We start from the raw sequence: 13,784 nt of genomic DNA, 5'->3' as shown, positions 1-13,784 counted from the left end.
TAAAGGGAGAACTACTGCGATTGTGCCCTGATCTAAACCGGATGAGCACCTCAGTAGAGAAAGCCGAAAACTGACAGTCATGATGCGGCGAGAGCCGGTCAGATGCTCGGATGTCACAAATCGTTGGAGATTTTTTTTCCGCATTTCGCGAAGGATCGGTACTTCCCGATCAGACGCTGACAGCACTCTGGTTCATATACCAGGGGCTGCGCCTATGTTTTATTATAAAACTCCTATGGCTAAGTGAGGGTGTTTAAGCCGCATAGCCTGAATGCCTGGTTCGTTGCGCTAAACAACTCCTTCAAGGACCATATAATTGGATCAAGATTGTTTTGATTCCATCCCAAACACCTCCGTACTACCTACGTGAGGGCAGAAGACGACGACTGGTCAACCCTCAGATTCCATACAACACGTCCGCACAGGAGGAAACATTCAAAACATAACAAACATTATATTACAAACCGGATTTGTTTCCATCATACAAGGCAAAAAAATGAATGTCTTCATTCGAAAATAATATCCTGCCCGCACTGCGCTGCTGCAAGTCGAGACCCCTCCAGGACATCCGCAAAATATTGCTCGGGTGTGCGGTGCTCCTTGCCCTCCGACGGCCCCTTGGCCACCTCGACGGCGTCCATCTTCGCCCACCACATTTTGCAACGAGCGAAGGCCATGCGGGCACCTTCGATGCAGACTGATCGCTCGACGATATCTAGCCGCGGACAAGCTTCCATCACCCGCTTCACGAGGCCAAAATAACTGCTAGGTATAGCTTCGGCTGGCCAAAGCCGGATTATTAAATCCTTCATGGCCAGTTCGGCCATCCTATGCAGCTCGACCAACTGTTTCAGCTGATCGGCAATGGGCACCGGATGTTCTGGCACAACATACTGCGACCAGAACAGCTTCTCCATGGAATTCCCTTCTCCGGCTCGGAAGAACTCCGCAGCATCGGACACGCTGCATGGCAGATCCGCAAAGGCCCCTGGGCAACTCCGAACCCGGGTTAGTAAAAGGTACTTCTTCTCCGCATACTTGCTTTGCATGTTAAAAGCCTTACCCGCTGCGATCTTCTTGGCCTCCTGGATCTCCTAGAGAGCGCCCCGGGCTTCATTCTGTGCGGCCTCCGCGCTCTGGCGAGATTTGGCAAGTTCGGTCTCTCGAACTGACGCTTCGCGCTCCAAAGCCTCGCACTTCTTCACCGCGTCTTGGAGCTCCTGCTGGATCTCGCCGACCCGGGCCTTGAGCTTCTTACTGGCGGCTTGCTGCTGGACAGCCTTCCCCTCGACTTCGGCCAGGGCATTTTTCAGGGCCTCGACCTCGGTTGCCGCCCCTACACATATTATGACACTCCGGTCAATACTCACCGCTTACTCTTTCCGAATACACAACAAGTCGTTACTCACCTTGCTTCTTGTGGAGCTGAATTTTCACCTCGCCGAGCTCGTTCTCGGTCCGCTCCAATCTCTGCTTCAGTTCGGAGACTTCAGCAGCATGCGAGGTCGCGGCCAATAGTGACGCCTGTTTAATCACAAAATTAGTCTCCTACAAAGGGTTGATCCTCTGTCCGGCCTTTCTTTCCAAACACCGGACAGTGTCTCAGGGGCTACTGTCAGCACGGGGTGTTCTCTTTCTACGTGACTTGCCTCGAAACCTGTCAACAGGTTGTTGCAGGCCTCGTTTAGTCTGCTCTTGATGGACTGAACCTTCTCGATCACTGTACCCATAAGGATACGGTGCTCGTCCACAATGGAGGCGCCTCGTGGTGCCTCCATCAGGTTATCTGGTGCCCCAGTTGGACAGGGGCCATCGGTGGAATTGGCGCACCCCCGTCCTTCGAAGGAAGGCGCGCGCCGGATTTCGGGGCCGTATCGGTCCCCCGGATCGTATTCGGCTGAGGGCCAAACTGAATACGTCCCTCTTCGCCAGTCTCCATGGGGATCTACTCCCCATGTGTCCGGCAGCGGAGGCCTCGCCTTGCGGCGCCTCCTGGACAGTGTCCTGGGCCCCTTCCCGGCTCGGAGCGGTCCTCCGGGACAACACTTCGGTGTCGTCCTTGGCCTCAGGGGAATAAGCGGGCGGGGGCGACATACTGGCCATTTCTGCCGGATCCAACGAACCCCCAGATGAGGATCGCTGGATGCTACCACGGGCCGGACTGCAATGGCACAATTAATCACGTCAAAACAATAAAACAGAGAGGCCGGGTACACTTGTATACGTGAGTCATAGTACTTACGATGCAGCCCGAGGCTTAGTGAGGAGGCGTCGCTCCGGACTGCTGTCAACGTCCCACGCGGTGTTGACCGCAAGGGCGCCCTTCCCCTTCTTGGCGTTCCCGCCTCCGAACTCGTGGAAGCCGCCATGTTCTTCTTTCCCTCCTCAGGGGGAGGTTGTTGGGGAATGTAGTAATTTCAAAAAATTTCCTACGCACACACATGATCATGGTGATGCATAGCAACGAGAGGGGAGAGTGTGTCCACGTACCCTCGTAGACCGAAAGCGGAAGCGTTAGCACAACGCGGTTGATGTAGTCGTACGTCTTCACGATCCGACCGATCAAGTACCGAACGCACGACACCTCCGAGTTCTGCACACGTTCAACTCGATGACGTCCCTCGAACTCCGATCCAGCCGAGCTTTGAGGGAGAGTTCCGTCAGCACGACGGCGTGGTGACGATGATGATGTTCTATCGACGCAGGGCTTCGCCTAAGCACCGCTACGATATTATCGAGGTGGACTATAGTGGAGGGGGGCACCGCACACGGCTAAAAGATCCAAGAGATCAATTGTTGTGTCTATGGGGTGCCCCTCTCCTCCGTATATAAAGGGGGGAGGAGAGGGCCGGCCAAGGGGAGGAGGCGCGCCCAAGGGGGGAGTCCTACTCCCACCGGGAGTAGGACTCCTCCTTTTCCTATTTGGAGAGGGAGAGGGAAGGAAGAGGAAGGAGGGAGGAAGGAAAGGGGGCGCCGGTGACTCCATCCCGTCCGCCGCGTACACGGTCGACCGGAGAGCAGGTCTCTGAAACCACGCCGTTCTGGTTCCTGTATGGGGTGAGGGGCGAATAGGTTTTTGGGCAGCGATTACGCGACTGCTCACTTCCGATCGTCTACTTCCTCTACGTCCGCGCCGCCTTCATCATCACCATGTCCACCGCCGCCGAGAAAGCTGAAGCCGACAAGAAGGCCGCCGAGGACACCGCTGCTGCCACCAAAGCCGTGGCCTCTGCATGGCCTACTGGAGGGTATAACTCATTTATCCCGCTCCTACTGTTTTCTGTTTTAGCCATGCTAGCGTTATACGTAGATCTTTCTGCAAATAGCGTAGTATGTGCTAGCTTGACTGAATATCAGTATGCGTTTATTTGTGTCAATGCCATGCTAGTGATTTACTCGTGGATTAATTTAATCGAGAAATTGCCTATTTAGTCAACAATCCAAAAACCTATTATGTGTAGGAATTTTTCGGCAAGTGGCTTTGCCGCTGCACTGAAACCGGATAAGTTTACCGGCACATACTTTAAGCGTTGGCAGACTAAGACCACGTTATGGTTCACGGCTATGAACGTGTTCTGGGTCACCAGTGTCTCCACGGGAACGATTGCTCCTGAACAGGAGAAGGCGTTCAAGGAGGCTACCGTTGTGTTTCTCGGAGCAGTTCTTAGCGTGATCGGAGATAAACTGGTCGACGCATATTTACATGTGCATGTCGCCAAGGACTTGTGGGAGGCGCTCGAATCAAAATTCGGGGCCGCCGATGCAGGGAGCGAGATGTATGTTATAGAGCAGTTCCACGATTACAAGATGGTTGAAAACCGTCCTGTATTGGAGCAGGCTCATGAGATAATATGCATTGTTAAGGAGCTTGAGCTTCTTAAGTATGAGTTACCGGGCAAGTTTGTCGCGGGCTGCATAATCGCTAAGCTCCCTAAATCCTGGAGGAACTTTGCCACCACTCTGAAACATCAGAGGCGTGAATTCTCTGTAGAGGATGTCATTGGCCATCTGAGTGTTGTGCAGAATTCAAGGCAAAGGACTCGCACGGACTTCTGTTGCCAACATGGTGAACCAGAGGAACTATAACTCCCACAAGCCCAAGGGAAAGAACGGTGTCCAACACAATACCGACTTTAAGAAGAAGGGTAAGAAGACCTTCAAGAAGAACAAGAAGGACGAGGGCTGCTTTACTTGTGGTTCGGTTGAACATTGGGCCAACAAGTGCCCAAACAAGTACAAGAAGTCAGGACGGGACTCCAAGTCTGTCAACATGATTGTGGGCAACAATGAGAATGGTGCATCTGGGTACGGTAATTTATTTACTATTTTTTCAGTGTTTCAGCCTACCGATTGGTGGGTGGACACAGGTGCAGGTGTTCATGTGTGTGCTGACATTTCATTGTTCACTTCTTACCAGGTCACAGGTCACGGCCTCACGGGTCCGTATTGATGGGGAATGGCGCGAGTGCTTCTGTTCATGGTGTTGGCACTGTCGATCTGAAGTTTACTTCGGGAAGGATCGTGCAGCTGAAGAACGTGCAGCATGTCCCCGCCATCAAGAAGAACCTCGTTAGTGTCTCCCTTCTATGTAGAGAAGGGTTTAAGTTGGTTTTCAAGTCTAATAAATTAGTTGTTACGAAATATGGACTCTTTGTTGGAAAAGGTTATGAGAGAGGAGGGATGTTCCGCCTTTCCCTCGCAGATTTTTGTAATAAAGTCGTGAACCATATTCATTTGAATGTTAATGAATCTAAAGTTTGGCATTCACGTCTTTGTCACATTAGTTTTGGTGTTATGACGCGGCTAGCCAAGTTGGATTTAACGCGTTGACTGCGGGCTGCCGCGTTGATCGCGGGCAGGTGGGAGCGACCACGTCTGCATGCGCGCCACGACTGTAGGTGCGCGCAGGTGGACGGGCGGAATGGTTGGACGCTGAAAAAAATCTGCGGGCGGGCTTGACGATTGGACGAAAAAACCCGCATATTTGTATATGTATAGGCTTTTGGGCGGGCGGGCGGGAGGCCTTTTTTTCAAAATATAGCCATCGTGCCCTTCGTTACGAAGAGGTATCAAACAATTCCGGCCGTCCTTGTGTTAGGGGAGGTCTACCGAAGCAAAAGTGATGTTATTATTATTATTTTTCTTTCTTAGTGCGGCCGCGAAAAGAGAGGTGGAGGGGAGCAGTATATACCTGCACCAGTCGTTTTTGCAGCATGTAGCCTGAAATAAGGAAGAGAAGCCGGCCCCGCCTCGATGTAGATCACCATCGCCGATCCACGGTTTGCAAGATGCCTTGCAGCCTGTCGACACAAATACACACAAGAATTAAGACTGGCAGAGAATAGGATGGTACTCAACGGTGGCAACAGCAATCATGGTGGTAGGGAAGGAACTGGCAACCCATAAATTACTTGGCATCGATAAGTAAGCATCAATTTTGCTCAACAAAAAGAAAAGATAAGTAAGCATCAAGTCAGGTGCATAAGCAAAAGCCTTGTGTTCCTTTGGACTGTGACAGACTGCTTAACGCCATGATATGAATGGCAAAGCAATTAATAAGATTATAAGAAGAGAGCAATTAGAGAGTCCTTAACCCCAAGATTCGAATGACAGGGACATCAAAATCGTGCTCGGGAAAAACAGGCAAGGAAAGAAATATATACCCTGGAGAGGGCGAGGCGGCTAGGGCTAGCCATGGAGGGGTATTCTAGCCCCAGAAAAAAATCGCTCGAATCTTCTGTCTGCGACTGCCTCGGAGATTTTGTGTCTGCTTTCCACCGTCTCGTACTATTGTTGCTAATCATGGCCAGAATTTATAGATAGACGGACGCACGGTGTGTCTATCTCTAGTCAGGGCCGAGCCAACAAAATCGAAGGCCCTGTGCAAAACTCTAAAATGGGCCTTATCTCACTAAAAATACTACTCCCTCCAATCCAAACTAATTGTCACAGCTTTAGTACAACTATGCACTAAACCAATGACGATTAATTTGGATTCATGGGAGTACATAAATTTATGCATATCTTCTTATGAGAGTTAAATACTCTTTTTTTTTTCTTCAAATGCTTTTGGTTACCAGATTCATGCTTTCTAAACGAAGACATGACTTGGATCTTGAAATACTAGATGCCTAATAATAGATGAAAAGAACAAAAATTAGCTACCAAGATTATAGCAGAACTAAATAGCACGTGGGAATCGAAACTCAAAGGCAAGGGTTCACGGGATCACTGGTTATTGAAGCGACGACGCTTAAGAAATCAGAGATCCGTACATGGCCTGAACTTTCCTTTGCTTGAGATGAATCAGATCCTTCTTACTGGTTGCCGGCTGCCGATCGCCGTTCATGCCTTCGTTCCTGGTCCTGCCCTCCTGTTCCTTACTCGTGAAAAGGAGCTGCAGCGTTGGAACGGAACCGCTTGACCGGAGTCCAGAGATTGGTGAGAAGGAGGACTGGAGGAGCCCTAACCTGCCGCATCGATGGCCGCCAGCGCCTGATGAAAAGAGGAACGGACGCTTCGTCTCTTCGCTCGTATTGATCTCGATCGATCGCTGGGTTTTGTTTGAGGGGACGATCGATCGTTGGATGAGGAAGTACGTCTCGATCAATGGCTTCTTCAGGTGCGCCAGAGTCCAGACGCCAGGCAACAATGGCCCAGATCATAGACTGAAGAGGCCCATCTATAGATCGCTGCGTATAAAATTTGGGGCCCCTGGTCCACAGGTTGCACCCCTTTGGGCTCGGGCCTGGCTGGGTATGTGGCCGTGGGCCACGTGAGCCATGGAAAGCCGGCAGAGCTTGGCCTCCATGGCCATTGAGCGGAAGTGTTTTCCTAAAAATAATAGTAGTTCACGTTACTGTTATTACTCCACTCAACTCAATTTTTTTTATTTTGGAGTTTGAGTACCATCGAGAGCGGATGACTTGGTCATATGGATGCCTACTATTAAGATCGTTGCCGCAGAAAGACTTCAAGATTCAAAAAGGAGTTAGGGTATATGAATCTGTTTCGATGCGCTCGCTTAAATTCGCTTCATGCCCTGTCCACAATTACGGCGGGGCCATGTATAAACCAATGAATGTTGCTACACGTACAGTTTTTGGACGACAATCGAACACCGCCACCGATCACGTCCATTGAGTGGAGCAGTATCGTTGGATTTCCCGTAGTATGAAAATCAGATCTTAGAGACTACAGTGATGAATCAATCTACAGTGTGTAAGGTTTCGTGGAAGCGTTCCTACTCCCTCCAGGGGAGCCGCGTGAGTTTATATTGATGAGGCCGATGGCCTTGCCTTGGCGTACAAGGAGAGGTACAAGAGTTTGGTTATAATACGAGATAAAGGAAGAAGTTGAGGTTACAACGCTAGTTCTAACACCCTCCCTTAATTTCAACTATCCCAAATTAAGACTACTCTTGAACTCTTTAAATGGTCTTGCTGGTAACGCCTTTGTAAAGCCATCAGCCACTTGATCCTTGGAGGAAATAAACCGTATCTCGAGTTTCTTAGTTGCAACTCTTTCTCGCACAAAGTGAAAATTAATTTCTATGTGATTTGTCCGTGCATGAAATACAGGATTTGCAGACAAATATGTTGCTCCCAAGTTATCACACCATAGACATGAGATACGATTTTTCTTGATCCCCAATTCCTCAAGAAGTGATTCAACCCAAATGATTTCAGCAGTTGCATTTACCAGAGACTTGTATTCAACTTTTGTGCTTGACCTTGACACAATGGCTTGCTTTCTAGCACTCCAAGAAATAAGATTAGAGCCAAAGAATACTGCAAAGCCTCCAGTTGATCTTCTGTCATCACTACATCCTGCCCAGTCAGCATCAGAGAATGCACTCACAAGAGAGGAATTAGACCGTTTGAAATGAAGTCCTATTCCCGTAGTATGTTTCACATATCTTACAATCCCCTCTTGACAGCTGACCACTGTGCAGAAGTAGGTGCATGTAGATATTGACAAACCTTGTTGACAGCAAATGAAATATCTGGACGTGTGAGAGTTAGATACTGTAATGCTCCCATAGTACTCCTATACCTTGTGCTTTCCTCCTCTTGAAGTGGCTCACCTTCATATGCTGAGAGTTTTTCTGAGCAAGACAAAGGTGTAGGCACTGGCTTGCAATTCTTCATTCCCATGCGAGACAGAAGCTCAACAATGTATTTCTCCTGATTCAACACAATGCCATCTTGAGTTTTCTTGACCTCAATATCTAGGAAGAAATGCAAATCACCTAGGTCCTTCAAGGCAAATTCTGAGCTTAAATCATGTAGGAGAGCATTAGTAGCATTCTGTGAAGAACTTGCAACTATGATATCATCAACATATATAAGCACAAAAATGACCACCCTGTTTTGTTATAAATGAACAAGGATGTATCAGCCTTGGAAGCAAAGAAGCCAAGATATTTCAACTGTAAGCTCAATCTGGAGTACCATGCTCTGGGTGCTTGTTTTAGACCATAGAGTGCCTTGTCAAGCTTGCAAACACAATGTGGTAGCTTCTTATTCTCATACCCAGGTGGTTCTCTCATCAACACTTCCTCTTCCATAACGCCATGCAAAAACGCATTCTGTACATCTAGCTGTCTTAAACTCCATCCCTTGAATACAGCAATGGCCAACACAAGTCTAATAGTTGCAGCTTTCACAACAGGACTGAAGGTGTCCTCATAATCAATGCCATAACGTTGTTTAAAGCCCTTTGCAATTAGACGTGCCTTATACCTGTCAATGGAGCCATCTGCCTTCTTTTTAATTCTATATACCCATTTGCAATCAATGATATTTTTACCTTTCTGATCTGGTACAAGATGGCAGGTTTTGTTCCTCATGAGTGCTGAATATTCCTCATCCATTGCTTTCTTCCATTTAGGATCATCAAGTGCACTGCTCAACGTTGTTGGCTCTCCTGAAATACACAACATCCCATATGGTATAGTCCCATCTTTTCTTATTTTAGGATTTCGTATACCTTTCTGTAGTCGTGTCATAACCCGTGAAGAAGCCGCTGGCTGGACTGCTGGGATACACGCCACAGAAGATCCACCAGAATCTGCATGTGACACAGCAGGCGAATCTGTCATCTCATGCACAAGAGATCATGTAGTCGCTGGTGTGGTTGCCTCCTCTGTGCACACACGGGTGCCAACCAACCGAGCCGGCGTAGCAGATCCGCTGCCCGACCGTGGCTGCACCCGCACGCGGGGCGAGGGGGATCCGGCTCCGCTGCTGGTCCCACCTGGCGCTGACGTGGAGGCGCGGGAGTGGCCCGACCGCGGGTCTGCGCTGGAGCTGGCAGGAGCGCGATCCGAGGGAGATTTGCTCGCGCGATCCGAGGACTGAACGCGCACAGGAGTTCCAGGCACTGCCGGATCGTCTTCGTTATTTGCGCTAGGTTCGTCTTCTTCTCCAGCATGCAATATAGGATCAAATTGAGCTATATTTTCGAGATTTTGATCATTTTGAGCACCGTTTTCTTCAGGGACCTGCACAGGCAATAGAGAAGAACCAGTACCAGCAGAAATATCATCACATTGATTAGTACAATCATCGCCCCCATGATCAAAAGACCGAAGATGTGAGGGGAGAAGAAGAATTTCTTTGCGGAGAAGTGCACTAGCATTGGGATGAAGAGAGGCAAAGGGAAACACGGACTCATCAAAAACAACATCTCTGGAGATGTAGACCCTACCAGTAGGAACATCAAGACATTTAACCCCTTTATGCATGGGGCTATAGCCTAAAAAGACACACTTGTTGGAGCGGAAAGTGAGTTTGCGTGTGTTGTAGGGTCTAAGATTTGGCCAACATGCACAGCCAAAAATACGAAGAGATGTGTAATTGGGTGTGACACCAAGGAGTCTTGTAATGGGTGTTTCAAATTTGATAACTTTACTTGGAAGCAAATTGATAAGGTATGTGGTAGTTAAAAACGCTTCATCCCAGAATTTAAGTGGCATGGATGCATTGGCTAGTAGTGCTAGCCCCATATCCCTTTCTTTCAGCAGATCCATTTTGTTGATGAGCGTGAGGACACGAGACATGATGGGATATACCAAGTTTTTGGAAGAAAGAGTTTAGTTTTTCATACTCACCACCCCAGTCAGTTTGCATAACAATGATCTTGGAGTTCAGTTTGCGTTCAACAAGATTTTGAAAATAGATAAAGACTTGGAATACATCAGACCTTTTCTTCAGTAAGTAAATCCAAGTAAATTTACTAAAATCGTCAATAAAGCTTACATAGTATGAAAAATCTACCAACTGAAGTTGGAGCTGGCCCCCATACATCTGAAAATATAAGTTGAAGGGGAGCAGTAGACACACTAGTAGAGATGGGGTAAGGTAATTGATGACGTTTTGCTTGTTGACACGGATCACAAACTGACTCAATACTATTCTCATAAGAGAGTTTATTTTTGCTAAGAACATATTTAACTATGACTGAAGATGGATGACCTAAACGACTATACCACCTTGATGATGATGGCTTGGTGACAATGTTTGCTTGCTTATTGGACCAGGAAGATGATGATGATGATGATGATGATATGAGTGGGTAGAGGCCTCCCACGCACCGTCCTTTAAGAATGATTCTCCTTGTTCTCGAGTCCTTGACCAAGAAAAAATAGGGATAGAATTCTATAAGAACATTGTTATCAAGAGTGAATCTATGAACGGAAACAAGATTTTTGGATATTTGAGGAACATGCAAGACATCTTTCAAGTGCAATTTTTTCATGGGGTTTTTAACAATTGAACTACCACTATGAGTGATATTCATACCAGAACCGCTTGCCGTGCGAATTTGGTCACCTCCGTTGTATTTCTCCCTCATTGTTAACTTGTCAAGTTCTCCTGTAATGTGATTTGTTGCTGCACTGTCGGCATACCAGTTGGTATCCATGCCATAGGAGACAGCATGCGCCTTCTTCTCTTCTTGATCGTTCTCTTCATAGCGCCACCAGCAAACACGTGCACCTCCTGGATGATGTTTATAGCAAATCTGACATTCAGGATAGTCGTGTTGCTGCTCGCGCACCTGCGGTTGTTGCTGATGTCGAGGTCGTCCCCTGAAGCCGCCGCCTCCATTGGCACGAGAGGGCTGGCGGTCACCGCGATCACCACGGCCGCGCCCCCTGACTCCTCGCCCGCGAGACCTGCCACGGGACTGACCGCGGCCTCTGTAGACCGCGTTTGCAGATGAATGAAAACCGCCTGAGGAGGAATCGCCTAGCATCTCCATCCTTTGATCGAAGGCAGATATTTGAGCGAAGAGATCGTCCGCCGTGATAGTGCCCTTGACAGCGCCGATCGCCGCCACCACAGAATCGTAGTCGCGGTCCAGCCCTGCAAGGATATAATCCACCATCTCTGGATCAGATACGGGACGCCCAGCAGCAGCTAGTTCATCCCCAAGACTCTTCATCTTTGCCATGTACGCCGAGCTTGACATGGTGCCCTTCTTGGTATTTGTGATTGCAATTCTCAGATTGATGATCCGGGACTGCGATTGTGAGGCGAAGAGGTTTGTGACTGTTGTCCAGAGCTTGAAGGTGGAATCCTTCCCGACGACCTGCGCGAGAATCTCTGGAGACATGGAGTTGAGGAGGTATGACAGGACCTACTGGTCTTTGGCGATCCAGGGCCCGTACAGGGGATTCGGCTCTAGGGCCGTGGTCTTGTCCGCCTTCGTGACCTCCACCATCCTGGGCGGAGCAGCGTCAGAATTGTCCGGAGCCCCGTGACCTGCGCACCTCGCAAGGCCGGGAGAACCTGCGTCTTCCAGAGGATATAGTTCCCTCTTGTAAGCTTCTCAGATGGCGACGAACCGAGGTTGAGGGCGACGCCGGCTGAGGAAGACATGGAGACGATGATGTGTGATCTAGGGTTTCGATATGTGGCTAGATGTATTGGGAAGAGGTGGCTCTGATGACCATGTAAGGTTTCGTGGAAGCGTTCCTACTCCCTCGAGGGGAGCTGTGTGAGTTTATATTGATGAGACCGATGGCCTTGCCTTGGCGTACAAGGAGAGGTACAAGAGTTTGGTTGCAATACGAGATAAAGGAAGAAGTTGAGGTTACAATGCTAGTTCTAACAATGAGAGTGGCTTCTTAATGAAACTAGATAACCTCCCATGCGTTGTTGTGAATATTCATAGCAATGAAACTAGATAACGGCAGCCTCCAGTATGTCGGATTCAGCCCCTCCGGGATTATCTAGACCAAATCTAAACCTGAAAACCTAAGTTTGAGGAGCCAATTGAACATTCTGATTACTTTGTGGATTATACATTGTACCATCGCGCCAAGTATGTTGAGCCATATTGTAATTTTCTACCAGTGTAGAAGATAAATGGACTTGTTATGGGATGCGAAAGGAGAATACATGGCCAGGTCAGTTTATGTTGCACATTTTGTGCTGCGATTAAGTGCAACACAGCCTGCAGCATATGGAAGTCTTGTGCACCACTGAAAATTAAACTCTTCTTATGGCTCATCCTCAGAGGTCATGTTTGGATCGATGACCGCCTCGCGAAACGTGGCTTGACTCATAAGGATGCATGTTGTTTTTGCCATAATTCTGAAGAAAATGTTCAACATCTTTTCACAGGATGCACGGTCGTGCGGATAATTTGAACACGGTGCTCCAATGGGCAAGACTGAGCGAGGTTGCGCCCCAAGATATCCAGTCGCACAAGGATTGATGGCTGAGTGCAAGGTCGACAATTCAAGGATATAAGAGGAAGTCCCTAAACTCGTTAGTGCATCTGATCGTATGGAGAATTTGGCGTGAGAGAAACGGAAGGGTGTTTCACAATCGATTCACGGCTTTGCAAAGTGTCATCGATCAGATCAAGGCGGAGGCTAGGCAGTGGGAGGTGGCAAGCTCAGGACGACTGATTCTTCTTTAGTTGATAGTAGTGTTGATCGTCTTGTTGAGTTTGGGAGTCGTATCTTGTTCTGTTTTTTCGGTTGCTTGTTGCTTTGATTTGCTGGACTTGCGTATTGTTGTACTGGCCGTGTTGTATTTCATCTCTATCTTTAATAGTATAATACATGCAGCTCTCCTCATGGTTCGAAAAAAAAAGTGTGAGACACAACACATGCGGTCAGCAATTTACAAGACTGCAATCTGTCTATAAAATGCACACATCTCTATTATTTGCCTTACATTTCTTCTTTCTACTCCCATGGATAACTGTTCTTACGGACAATTTAATGTGCTAATATCATAAAGTCTAGCCAGCTATATATGTGGAGGGATAATCCACATGCCAGGAAATGCAGCACCCTTATTGAGGTACCCTACCGACCTGATCCTCTTTACCGAAAAAGGCTTTCGTACCGCTTTATAAATAAAGCAAACCGCCAAGAGCACATACAAGGACTAGTTCAGAACACACACACCCAAATCTCACAATAAATCCAGAGGTACTGCTGAGGGCACAACTCAACAAGCCCAAAACACACACGAAATAAGAGACAAGGCTCAGCCGGGGCCAAGGCCGGAGAGCAACAGACGACTAATCAGGCTCTGGTGGAGGCGGCGGTGGGGGCGGCGACAGGCGGACGGCCATCAAGCGGAGGTCGGCGATGAAGGCGGAGATGGCGTCCCGGTCCCGAGGACGGCTAAGCGGCCGCCAGAGCTGCAAGTAACCAGACAGATTGAAGAGGGCATCAGTAGATCGTCGAAGAGGGGAGCGCTGAATCACAAGCTTATTGTGAATCGTCCAGAGCGTCCACGCGAGGACCCCAATCTCAA

Source organism: Aegilops tauschii, chromosome 5 (genome assembly GCF_002575655.3).
Source record: "Aegilops tauschii subsp. strangulata cultivar AL8/78 chromosome 5, Aet v6.0, whole genome shotgun sequence".
NCBI classification, from domain to species: domain Eukaryota; kingdom Viridiplantae; phylum Streptophyta; class Magnoliopsida; order Poales; family Poaceae; genus Aegilops; species Aegilops tauschii.
Note: the sequence above shows the minus strand (reverse complement) of the source record.